Source organism: Petaurus breviceps, unplaced genomic scaffold, assembly GCF_028583685.1.
Source record: "Petaurus breviceps papuanus isolate PSGF00001 unplaced genomic scaffold, PetGlider_PUasm1.0 490, whole genome shotgun sequence".
Classification (NCBI taxonomy): Eukaryota; Metazoa; Chordata; class Mammalia; order Diprotodontia; family Petauridae; genus Petaurus; species Petaurus breviceps.
In genome coordinates, this window is record NW_027186352.1 from 10,500,378 (window position 1) to 10,512,745 (window position 12,368).

Consider the following 12,368-nt stretch of genomic DNA (forward strand, 5'->3'; position numbering starts at 1 on the left):
AGCTGTTGAGTCTCCCTCTGCCACAGTCCGAGGGTCGCTGGCTGTAAGGGTGGTAGGAACATACCATGCCAGGCCTGAGAATGGGAAGGACCTCGGTGGACCCCAAGGCCACCGGAAGGAAGGCCACTAGGCCGGCCTGACGGGTCCCTTATCCGGCCTCTGGGGGATTTAGTGTAAGGTGACATGCTCCGTGACCGTTTCTGTCAGAGTCTCATGGAAAACTGAGGCTGATGAGGTTTTGATGATGAATTCTAACAGTTGAATTTACAGAGGGCTTTACAACTTGTGAAATGTTTTACCCACGTGATCTCATCGAATCTTCCCAGAACCCTTCGAGGGAGGGGCTGCCATTCTCACCTTACCTGAGGAAACTGAGGCCCATGAGTTAAGTGACTAGTCCACGGGGCATAAAACCGGCAGTCTCCATCTAGAAGATAAGACAGAGGCCATCTAGGCCAATGGCCTCATTTAACAGACGAGGACAAGCAGGCAACAAGCATTTATTAAGCTCTTACTATATGCCAGGGACCGTGCCAAACACTGGGGATACCGGGCTTCAGGACCTTATATTCGAATAGGGGGAGACAGCACACAGAACAGAGCTGAAAGCAAGGTTGGGCTGGGAGGGTAAATGGGGTGGGGAGACAGAAGCAGAAGGAGGAGGAGAAAGAAAATTAAGTGGCCTGGGCTTGGTCCCAGAATAGAGACTCCAGGAGTAAGTCAGGAGGAGAGATTTCCAGGGTGAAAGAGTGTGTGTGTGTTCGTGTAAGGAACAGCACCATGCCAGCCACTAGACCAAGCACATTTTTACAAATAGCTCATTTGTTTCAAACAACAACCTGAGAGGCAGGTGCTGTTACTCTCTCCACTTTACAGTAGAGGAAACTGAGGCAATAAGAGGTTAAGTGACTTGCCCAGGCTCACACAACTTGCAAGTGTTCCGAGTCTTCCTGTATCCAGACCCAGAGCTCTATCCTTGGAGATATCCAGAGCACCAGAGGCAGATCTGGTATGGCAGCCAGTGATGGTGGACCTGGGACAACTCTAGAAGAGCTCAGGTCTCTGATGGATCCACCATGCTTAAGCAATGTTTAATTAGAAATGCCACATTCTCTTAGTTCTTCCTTCCCCTCCTCCACCCCCCATTACCATGTTCCAAAACTTCATGATGCAGAGCAGGTATTACTGTTCAGGTGGCCCAAGCAATCTTAAAGCCAAGAATCTGCTAAGTAATTTGGAGAAGGGGTGAGTTGGGCTGGGCTTTGGTGCTTTTCCAGCTGCTTCCCATCCCTGCTTTTTTTTTTTTTAAGATAAAAGGGTTTTTGCAGAATTTCCCAGCCTGCTCCCAGCTCTAATTGCATACTCCCAGTGGCTGATGTTCATGGAGTGTCTAGGACGGGCATACGCTGTGATCCTCTCCTTGGCTCAGGAAGTCAGCAGGGCAGACAGGGGAGCAGCAGACCTGCTCTACCGTATTGCCAGAGCTGCCTTTCTTGTCCACAGGGCCCTTCAAAGACTGGTTTTGGCTGCGTCAGAATATGTCATGTCAGGCCATAGTGGTCGTGGCCAAGTTCTGCACCAAAGCCCAGAGGATTCAGAACTGTAAGATTCAAAGCTTTTGGATCACCTTCTGTGGGTGCACGGGGCTTCCCTGAGACTCTCATTTATTAAGTGCATGTTCTATGTCTCTGTCTTTCTCTCTGTATGTGTGTCTTTCTGTATCTGTCCCTTTCTATTCTTTCTATCCTTATCTCTGACTCTCTGTCTTTCTCTGCTTCTTTCTATTCTTCTGTTTTTCTCTCCTTATCTCTGTCTCTGTCTCCTTACCCTTTTGATGTCACTTGGTATTTACTTTGTAAATACTTATGGACAGTTTTGTGAATATGTTGTTTCTTTTTTTTTAAATTTTTTAAAATCTTTTTTTACTTTTTGGAGGGCAATTGGGTTTAAGTGACTTGCCCAAGGTCACACGGCTATTTTTTGTGTTAAGTGTCTGAGGCCGGATCCAAACCCAGGTCCTCCTGACTCCAGGGCCGGTGCCCTATTCAATGCACCACCTGGCTGCCCCATACATGTTGCTTCTTTCCAGAAGACTGTAAGATCCTTGAGGGCGGGGACTTTTTCTTTTCTTTTCTTTAAAAAAAATGTATTTACTTTTAGTTTACAACATTCAGTTCCACAAGCTTTTGAATTCCAAATTTTCTCCTCCCTCTTCTTCCCCCTCCCCCCCCATGGTGGCATGCAATCTGATATAGGATCTACATATACCTTCATGCCAAGCATTAGCCAATTTGTAAAGAAGAATTACAACCAATGAACAATGAGAAAAAAGAAATAAAACAAAACACAACAGAGAGATAGCAAGTAGTTTGCTTCAGTCTGCATTCAGACTCCATATTTCTTTCTCTGGATGTGGATGGCCTTTTCCATGATGAGTCTTTAGGAGTTGTCTTATAACCTTGCATTGCTGAGAGAAGCCCAGTCTGTCAAAGTTAGTTATTACAGATACAGTATGTCTGTAATTGCACACAAAGTTCTTCTAGTTCTGCTCCCTTCACTCAGCATCAATTTATATAAGTCTCTCCAGGTTATTATGAAGTCTGTCTGCTCCTTATCTTATAGCACAATATATCCTTTCTTATAGCACAATAGTATTCCATTATGTTCATATACCACAACTAGTTTAGCCATTCCTCAATGGATGGGCATTCCCTCAATTTCCAGTTCTTTGCCACCACAAAAAGAGCCACTACAAATATTTTTGTACATATGGATCCTCCTCCCACCTGTATGATCTCTTTGGAATACAACTCTATAAGTGATATTGCTGGGTCAAAGGGTATGCACATTTTTCATAGCCCTTTGGCCATAGTTCCAAATTGCTCTCCAGAATGGCATCAGTTCACAACTCCACCAACAATGCATTAGTGTTCCAATTTTTCCACATCCTCTCCAGCATTTGTCATTTTCCTGTTTTGTCATCTTAGCCAATCTGACTGGTGAGACGTGGTACTTAAGAATTGTTTTGATTTGCATTTCCCTAATCAATAGTGACTTAGAACATCTTTTCATTTAATTATAGATATCTTTAATTTCTTTCTCTGAAAACTGCCTGTTCATATCCTTTGACCATTTATCAATTGGGTATAAGAATACAATGACTTGTATTCTTATAAATTTGGCTCACTTCTCTGCATATTTTAGAAATGAGATCTTTATCAGAAATGCTGGTTGTAAAAATTATTTCCCAATTTTCTGCCTCCCTCCTAATCTTGGTTACATTGGCTTTGTTTGTACAAAATCTTTTCAATTTAATGTAATCAAAATTATCCATTTTGCATTTTGCAATATTCTCTATCTCTTGTTTGGCCATAAATTCTTCCTTTCTTAATAACGAGAAAGGTACACTATTCCTTGCTCTCCCAGACTGCTTACAGTATCAGCTTTTATATCTAAATCATGAACCCATTTTGACTTTATTTTGGTATATGGTATAAGATAATGGTCTATGCCCAGTTTCTGCCATACTATATTCCAGTTTTCCCAGCAGTTTTTGTCAAATAGTGAGTTCTTATCCCCAAAACTGAGGTCTTTGGTTTATCAAACAATAGATTACTATAGTCATTGACTGCTGAGTCTCATGTATCCAATCTATTCCATTGATCTACCACTCTATTCCTCAGCCAGTACCAAGTGGTTTTGAGGACTGCTGCTTTATAATACAGATTAAAATCTGATATGGCTAGGCTACCTTCCCTAGCATTTCTTTTCATTAATTCCCTTGATATTCAGGACCTTTTGGTTTTCCAGATGAATTTTGTTATAATTTTTCTAGCTCTATAAAATATACATACATACATATATATATATATATTGCTTTTTGGAGGGCAATGGTGTTTAGTGACTTGCCCAAGGTCACATGGCTCTATAAAATCATTTTTGGTCATTTGATTGGCATGGCACTAAATAGGTAAATTGATTTAGGTAAAATTGTCATTTTTATTATATTAGCTTGGCCTAACCATGAGCAGCTGATGTTCTTCCAATTACTTAGATCTGATTTTATTTGTTTGGAAAGTGTTTTGTAACTGTGCTCCAGGGACTTTTTCATTCTCAAACACAGTACCCAGCACATCGTAGGAGCTCCTAAAACTCTTGTTGAATTGACTTCCATACTGGCCCAGGAGAGAGGAGAGCTGGATTCTGACCTCATTCTTTGCCTCTCCACAGAAACATGTTTAAGTAGCTGTGTGATCTTGGGCATGTCCCAGCCTCTCTTGGCCCATCAAGCATCCGTCCAAAGGCACTGGGCTGGACCACACAATAACAAGGTCATTGGAAAACTAGCTTCAGAGTTGAGAGAGACCTTGGAGGTCTTATCTTGGAGGCCCCTTTAGTGCCAGGCACTGATTCTATGGGGTTTTCTTCCATCTCACTTGCCATATGCTTGCAGTAGGCTTGATTGGCTTCATTTTGTTGTCAAGGATTAAGACACGATGAAAATGAGTCATTACCACAAAGCTCCTTGGAAGTCCAATTCATGGCATTGTAGAATCTCAGTGTCAAAAAGGACCTCAGAGGCCTTTAATGGAGCCAGTACCTAAACAAGAATCCCACCTAGAGCATACCTGAAAAGCGGTCATCCAGCCTCACCATTTGGTGGCACAGTAGATAGGGTTCTGGACCTGGAGTCAGGCCTCAGACATTTATTGGCTGTGTGACTCTAAGCAAGTCACTTAACTCTGTTTGCCTCAGTTTCCTCATTTGTAAAAATGAGCTGGAGAAGGAAATGGCAAACCAGTCTAGTACCTTTGCCAAGAAAACTCCAAAATGGAGTCAGACAGAGGCAGACATGATTGAAAGTGACTGAACAACAATGACCCTGGGTAAGTCAGTTAAACTCTATTTGCCTCATTCTCTTCAACTGTGAAATGGGGATAATAACAGCATTTACAGTGCAGGGTTGTTTTAAGGATCAAATGAGAGGACATTTGTAGCTGGTACTACATATATTCTTATTTCCTTATTCCTTTCCCCTCTCAGATTGAAGCTCTCTAGTAAAGAGGGAGTCCACCACTCACCGGGGCATCCTACAGTCTACTTTTGTCAGCATCAGTGCCCCCACCCCCCTGTAATGGGAATGTAAATTTTTAAGATCTTCCCTGCCCCTAGGCTAAAGTGCACCTGGAGCCTGGGGTGGGAGGCTTGTTTTTCAGTAGATACTTTTTGATTGGTCAGTGGGTCCAGAGGGTTGTTACATTATCTGAGCCAGGAGAAGGCTATATAAGCCCTGATGTGTAGCTTTGTTTTGGGGCTCACTTTGAGAAGTGTTCTGTGATTTGATCTGATGAGAATCTGGGAAGCCTTTGTTGAGAGCCCCCCCCCCTTTGAAAAACCCAGATGTTGATTTGGTATGGATGTAATGGTTGGACAGTTTGGAAACTGTATAGTTGATCTGTTTCTCTGTCTTGATAATTCTGTCTGTATATTCTGAAGTTCGGGGTGCTGACCTTTTTCCCCTGAACTAGGTAAACGATACATATTTGACTGATAAAGTAAGCTTGTTAACCCATTTTGAGTTGCTTTCCTTTATCAAAGCAGATCCAGGAACCTGTGCTGGCAGCAAACCCTGAGGATGCTTGGGGTGCTTGCTGCTACAGTGGCAGCTTCAAAACACCATAGTCTTAGGTAAATGAAACTGCCTGCTGAGGTCAGATAATATTGCAAAGGGGACCCAGCAGGGAGAGCTTCCTCAATGAATCTGGAAGCATCCCCATCTTTTTACTCATCATTCTGTGCTGGTCAAGTTGGAAATGAAACTCAGCGCATCTTAGAATTCTTGGCTCTGCTTGCCTGTTGCCTGCTCCATGAGACCTGTCCTGATTTCTTCAATATCAAGTCAGATTACTTATGTATACAAGGTACAGGGTTGACATTCACTGGTCTGTGCCCTCCCACCCATAGAGATCAGGGATGATTTCCTTTGTCTTTCTATTCCTAATGCCTGGGGTAGTGCCTGACACAGCGGTGCTTAATAAGTGTTGTTCAACTGAATTACCTTCTGAATAATTTCTATTACAAAGGCGTTTTGGCAATGTTCTAAAGTAACTCCAGATTTCACCAAGCTTTCCTCCCCTACTTTCCAACACATTCAGGGTAGTCTTTTCTTTGGTTAGCAATACCTGAAAAAATCACAATTTTATAGCACTCAATACAGCTGGGTGAAGAGAGCAGCCATCCTATTATTTGTCAAATCTGGAAGGTAAGTTCTGCCCCACCACCCAGTAGAATGGAAGCTTCCTGAGGGCAGGGAATGTTTCATTTTTCTCTTTGCATCCCCAGTGCCTTGTAGGTACTTGGTATTGAATAAACACTTGCTGAATTGAATGAAATTAAGAGAACTGAAGTTCACATGGAGACAAGTCCTTTGTATGATTCAAAGGCTGTTGAAAAAAATGGATAATATACTTGGAAGTATATGACTAATGAGAATATATATATATAGCCCTTTGGAGACAGCACCGGTATATAATTATTGTGAAGATTTCACAGACACATAAATATAACGATCTCAGCTAAGTAAATTGCTAGCTACTGATGAAATCAATGTAGCCCCTTCAGAATTAGAAATCATTTGGATTGGTAGGTGGTGGTAAATGATTCACCTTCACAGTTATCTCTGGAACAGTGACAGAGAAGCCGGCCTGCTGCCTCGGCTGCATTTACATCATTCTTCATATCCTGTGGAGTTTATCAGAAGATCTCTGGTCCCTGCTGACTCCCAACCCCTTATTTTGATAAGCCTCAGCCCAGCATGACTCAACGGTGGGTTGGAGGAGCTAATATTGTTTACCACAGTTGGCACCCTCCCCATAACATTTTTCCAAGAAACACTGATGTGTTTAAAGGTCAGGTTGATACTGATTTGACGGCATAATATGAATTCATCTTTCTAGGAGGAAAATGGTGTACATGCCTTGGGATAAAGGTTAAACTGTTTTTGGTGCACAGAATAGGTCAGAGATATAAGACTTTAATATACAAAGCATAATTATGAGTTATGGACAGCTAGATGAATGCAGGCCAGGCTTGCGTAGTGAAGTCCTCAATCTTACTGCATCTTCAAGGTTATTTGATGTACTTTGTTCGAGGGAAATTTTGCCCCAGATGGAGCATTTGGTTAGGAAAAGGTTGCTATATTCTCAGCATGATGGATGAGTGTCTACTGTTATGATAATCACTATTTGAGGGACAGTAACGGCTGATATGTCTCTTGTCCAAATAACACGGAGTGCAGAGGTGAGAACTGCCATCTGTGAATCTGTGGCTTCAGTAAAGTAGAAAGAAAGCTTCTCCTGGTCATGGATATTTTACATGTGATAGGAAAAGAAAAGACCTTGGAGCAGAGGAGTTTGAATTTCACCCAGAACTGCAGCTGAGTGACCGTGGATAAGTCATTTAACCCTTCTGAGACTCAGGGTCTGTAGAACCTGTCTTACAGCCTTGAATGTCATAGGAGAGTTTGTATATAAAGGAGCACATCGACGTCACTTAGAGATGACTTTAGCACATGCTGCCAGTGTGACCCTGGACAAGTCATCAGTGCCCAGAACTCTCTAAGATTTTAAGTTACAGATGAATGGATGAATGAAAAAGAATTTATCAAAGAACTTACTATGTGCTAAATGCTGGGAATAAAAAGCTAAAAGTAAAGATGGTCCTGTCCCAAAGGGAGCTTAGTCTCTAATGGAGAAGAAAACACATAGAGGGCAGTGTGACCAGGGAGGGATAATTGGGTTTGGAAAGATGGACCCGATGGTGAGTGTAGCTGGTGGGGGGGGGTGTGAGGGGAGCTGATAAAATGATCAAGATTCCAGAATTAGAAAGGGGACAGATGCAAGGGGGACACTCTCTGGGCAACACAGAGAAGCCTGTGTCACCGTGGCAACCACCAGTCATCCTGGAGGAAGCCCAACATTGCTCAGCACTGGGAGGGTCCCACACAGGTCTATGCCTTCTCCTCAAACAGCCACTGTCATTCCTTCCTCTGGCTCCTTTTCCTTTTCTTCCACTCACATCGTCTCTGTATTCTGTGCAATGTTTCCCCTTCTTCATTCTTGGGAGTTTAAAAGCTGGTGATTGGGGCTCACAGTGTGCCACAGAAAGGTGTTGACTGCCCTTCAGCACTCCTTCCTGAAGAGGTGGAGCATGGTGGAGAGAGCCCCAGGCCTGGAAGCCAAAGGCGTGGGGTTGGATGCTATCTGGGCACTTTCTGGCAAGGGCCATGGACACGTTGCATAACCCGCCTTAGTTTTCTCACCAGTGAAATGGGGATGATTTCTGCTATCATAAGCCTTAACATGCTATCAAAGCATGAATTATGGCTTCCCTCAGACCAAACACCCTGGGCTCAGCAATTGGCACAATGCCTGACCCATAGTAGGCACTTAATAAATGCTACATCCCCTGACTGACTTATCTGTAACTAAAAATAGAGGCAGCCTCTGGGAGTACATGGTTTACCTTCTGATGCAGACAGTTGCAGCTGCTTTGGGACAGAGAGGCTTTCCCAGAGGAGGGAGTCAGGCCCCTGATGTTAAAAGCAATAGGCCATTATTACCGGGTACATCTCTCCTTACACAAGGGAATAATAATAGTAGCAATAATAATAATATTTGACATCTGTGTGAGATATGGTACCCACATGTCAGATATGTGTGTGGGTCATCTAAATACATAAATGTGGCTCGAGGGAGGTGTGGAGTCTGGCCCAGCCATCAGAGAGCGGGAGAAGGATTGTGCTGTGAGCAGGATAGCTGGGGGCGGTGGTGGCGAGGAACAGGCAAGGTTGGGACAGCTGAGTCAAAGCAACCTCTCCTCCAGTTTTCGCATGGCTATTGGGCTAGAATGATATTTCTGTTCTAGTAATGAGCCTGAAGGAGAGCTATTTCCCTGATTCTCTTCAAGGGAGGAGAGTCCTTGCACTCACCAGCTTATACGTCCCACCAAACATTAGTTACACAAAAGATCATCACAAACAGAGAATAAATAGAGAGTAAATCCATTCATCCAAATAAAAGCAGCACCCAGAAATGGAGAAGTCCTACATATAAAAATACTCCAGCCTTTTTGGCGTCCATCAAGGCTGGGTCGGCTCTCCTGGTCCGGGATGCAGCCAGGGCCTGGCGGAGGTGCGGCGGCGGGAAGCACCTGGCACCGCACTGTGCTGAGGCTTCCCCAGGCCCTTCTCACCTGATCATAGTCATAATAGCATCCGACTTCCCGCAGTGCCAGCTGTGCGCCAACTCTGTGCCCTCTGTGTGCCAACTCTGTGCCTACCGTGAGCCCACTGTGTGCCTATTTCACTCATTGTGTGCCTACTGTGCGCCAACTTTGTGCCTACTGTGTGCCCACTGTGCACCTACTGTGCTCACTGTGTGCCTACTGTGCACCCACCTTGCACCAGCTGTGTGCCTGGACCGTGCTAAGCACCTCACAATTGACCGCTTCATTCCCCTCACCAAGCTTAAGTACTACTTTGCTGTGGACACTGTGCACGTGGGCAAGAAGCTGGGGCTCTTGGTGTTTCCCTACCTGCACCAGGACTGGGAGGTACAGTACCAGCAGGACATGCCGGTGGCCCCGAGGCTTGATGTCAACGCCCCAGATCTCTACATTCCAGCTATGGCCTTCATCACGTACATCCTGGTTGCTGACCTGGCACTGGGGATGCAGGACAGGTTCTCCCCGGACCTCCTGGGTCTGCAGGCCAGCTCGGCCCTGGCCTGGCTCACGGTGGAGGTGCTGGTCATCCTGCTGAGCCTCTATCTGGTCACCGTCAACACAGACCTCCCCACCATTGACCTGCTGGCCTTCTCGGGGTACAAGTATGTCGAGATGATCGGCGGGGTGGTGACTGGCCTGCTCTTCGGGAGGACGGGCTAATTGCCTGGTGCTCAGCTGGTGTTGTGTGGCCATCTTCGTCTTTAGGATCTGGACCCTTCGCCTGAAAATCCTCTCAGAAGTGGCAGCTGAAGGCGTTCTGGTGCGAGGGGCGCGAAACCAGCTATGCATGTACTTGACCATGGCCATCGCGGCTGCCCAGCCCCTCTTCATGTACTGGCTCACCTTTCACCTGGTCAGGTGAGGAGCCCAGGAGGCTGCCCAGACACGGAGTGGGGCTTGGCAAGGACCAGGCCACTCACCTCTGCCAACTAGAGAAGCAGGAAGTGGAGCCCCACAGAGGGCTGGGGGGCCGTGGCTCTGGATTGAGCTGCCGGCCCATTCTCTCTCTTCCCACAAAGTCCCTGGCCCTTTGACTGGAACCTGCCCCTCCACAAAGATCATCTCCTCCTTGCGTGTTATGCTTGAGCCGAGTTCCCAAACCCCCTGCCCTAGGAAAGAGCCTGTCCCCCTTGCCCATCTCCTCTTTTTCCTCCCCTAGTCCCCATCCTCTAAGGTGCTTAGAGATCTCCAACTGCACAGCATGCTCCAAGCCGGGGCTGCCACCCATGGCCGTCTATTACAGGGAGAAATAAACCCCTTGGGGGTGCTGCTGAAAAAAAATTAAAAAAAATAAAAATACTCCAGAGAAAATGAGTTTGCTGAGCAAGATTAGATCTCAGACCACACAAGGAGAGAGAGTATAATCTCACCAAGAGCTTCTCTCTCTGCCGTCTCTAGAATTTTAGATGTTGGAGCTAAGAGCACATGGATGGGACTGGCTTCAAGCATGACCATGGCTTAGCGGGCTGTTGTCCCCCATTCAAAGCCTGTCTCTCTGCATTGCTTCCTGGAGAACCTTTCTTCATGTACCCCTCCTGATGAGTGCCTGGAGCCAACTCCAGTAAGTTCCTTACATCATAGGGATGTAGCTTGACACCTGACATTCTTCCTGTAGCCAGGGGCCACATGTCCCTCCATGTCCCACCAGCACACCAAACCCCTCAGGCTTGAGTGGAAGCCAGATTACATTTGTGGCACATGTTATCTCAATGCCCACCCCCACTGACAAGCTGTTCTCAGGGATCTAAGGAGGGGGATTACAGAGGGGGGCATATCTTTATAGTCTTATGGCTCATGAGCTCCTGACAATGTACTTTCCCTATGATTATGGTGGATTATTATTTGGTTGGTCAGATTCAATTGGCTTTTAGAAAAGGGTCCCCAAAGTTTGTGACACACTCCGTACATACAAAGTCCAGAGGAAAGTGGACTCCAGCTTAAAAAGTCCCCTTGCCAAGGGATAAATCACAACTCCTACCAATGCTTCTGTAGATGTCCCCTAGGCCTGGCTCAGCTTTTGTTGACTTTTGTGAAGCTGTGAATCTGCATCCTGTGTGTCTGTCTCCAGATGCAGACATGACATAGAAATCCTTAGGATCTTTCAAAGCTAGTGAGGTCATTCTCTAGGCAACTGGGGTGGAGCAGGGACATCAAGGTGTGGCCTAGATCCTTTCCTGCCCCAACCAGCTATGCCTTCCCAGGGGCTTGGCTAGACCTCCCTTCTTGGTTCACCACTTACTCAAATCTCCTGGGTTCCAAACTAGCTTCTCCTGTTATACAAGCCCCTCAGCCAATTGGAAGAGACTTCCTGTCAACATTATTCCAGTTCACCCAATGGATGTCAAGGACTTTTTTGTGCTTCGTCTGAAGGTCTTCCTTGGTTCATTGGGATGTGTTCTCACCTGGTTAAGGTGTCAGGTGTGCCATCTTATAATTTACTGTAAGTAGAGTGGGGTGATTGTTTAGTCTAGTTCTATAACACTTTCAAGAAATAAAGGCCTGACTTCATATGTCCTCTTTTCTATTGGTGCAGTCCAAGATACTGGCACCTTGTAGGTGAATAGATGAGCAGATATTTTCAGGTTCTGTGCTGAGACAGACAAGTAGCCCCCATGCTCAATAGAGGTGCATGTTTTGTTCCTATAGAATTTAAATTTGGGACTAGGAACACTGGGATTTTAGTGGAAGTTTTAAGGGAAAAGATTTGGGCCCTGGCAAAGGGATCAGACAGCAAAGGTTGGCATTTGATGCCACTCCATTGAGACATAAAGATTGGGCATAATTCTTGCAGCAGATTTGTTATTCATAGGATCTCATATGGAGAGAGGGACCTTACAGGGTCAGCTAAGAGACCATGCTTAGGGACTTTCTGGCTGTCCACCCGGGCCATATTACCCTCTGCCTGCTGCTGCTCATATGGGCAGGTCTGCAGGAAGTAGGGGAAAAGCTAGGAGACAAGAAGAGATTGAAGATAAATGAGAAAGTGGGGATGATAGAGGGGCATTGTTGGAGAAGACAGGATGGAATGGGATCATTTGTGTAGGGAGAAAGGTTATTTATTCTTGGCAGGGAGAGGGCCCCCT

The 12,368-nt window shown here is 45.4% G+C and overlaps 1 pseudogene; it reads left to right on the top strand.

The window, feature by feature from the left end:
- The first annotated feature begins 8,740 nt into the window (after positions 1–8,740).
- On the top strand, positions 8,741–10,554 carry LOC138172033 (protein YIF1B pseudogene; annotated as a pseudogene).
- The last annotated feature ends 1,814 nt before the right edge of the window (positions 10,555–12,368 follow it).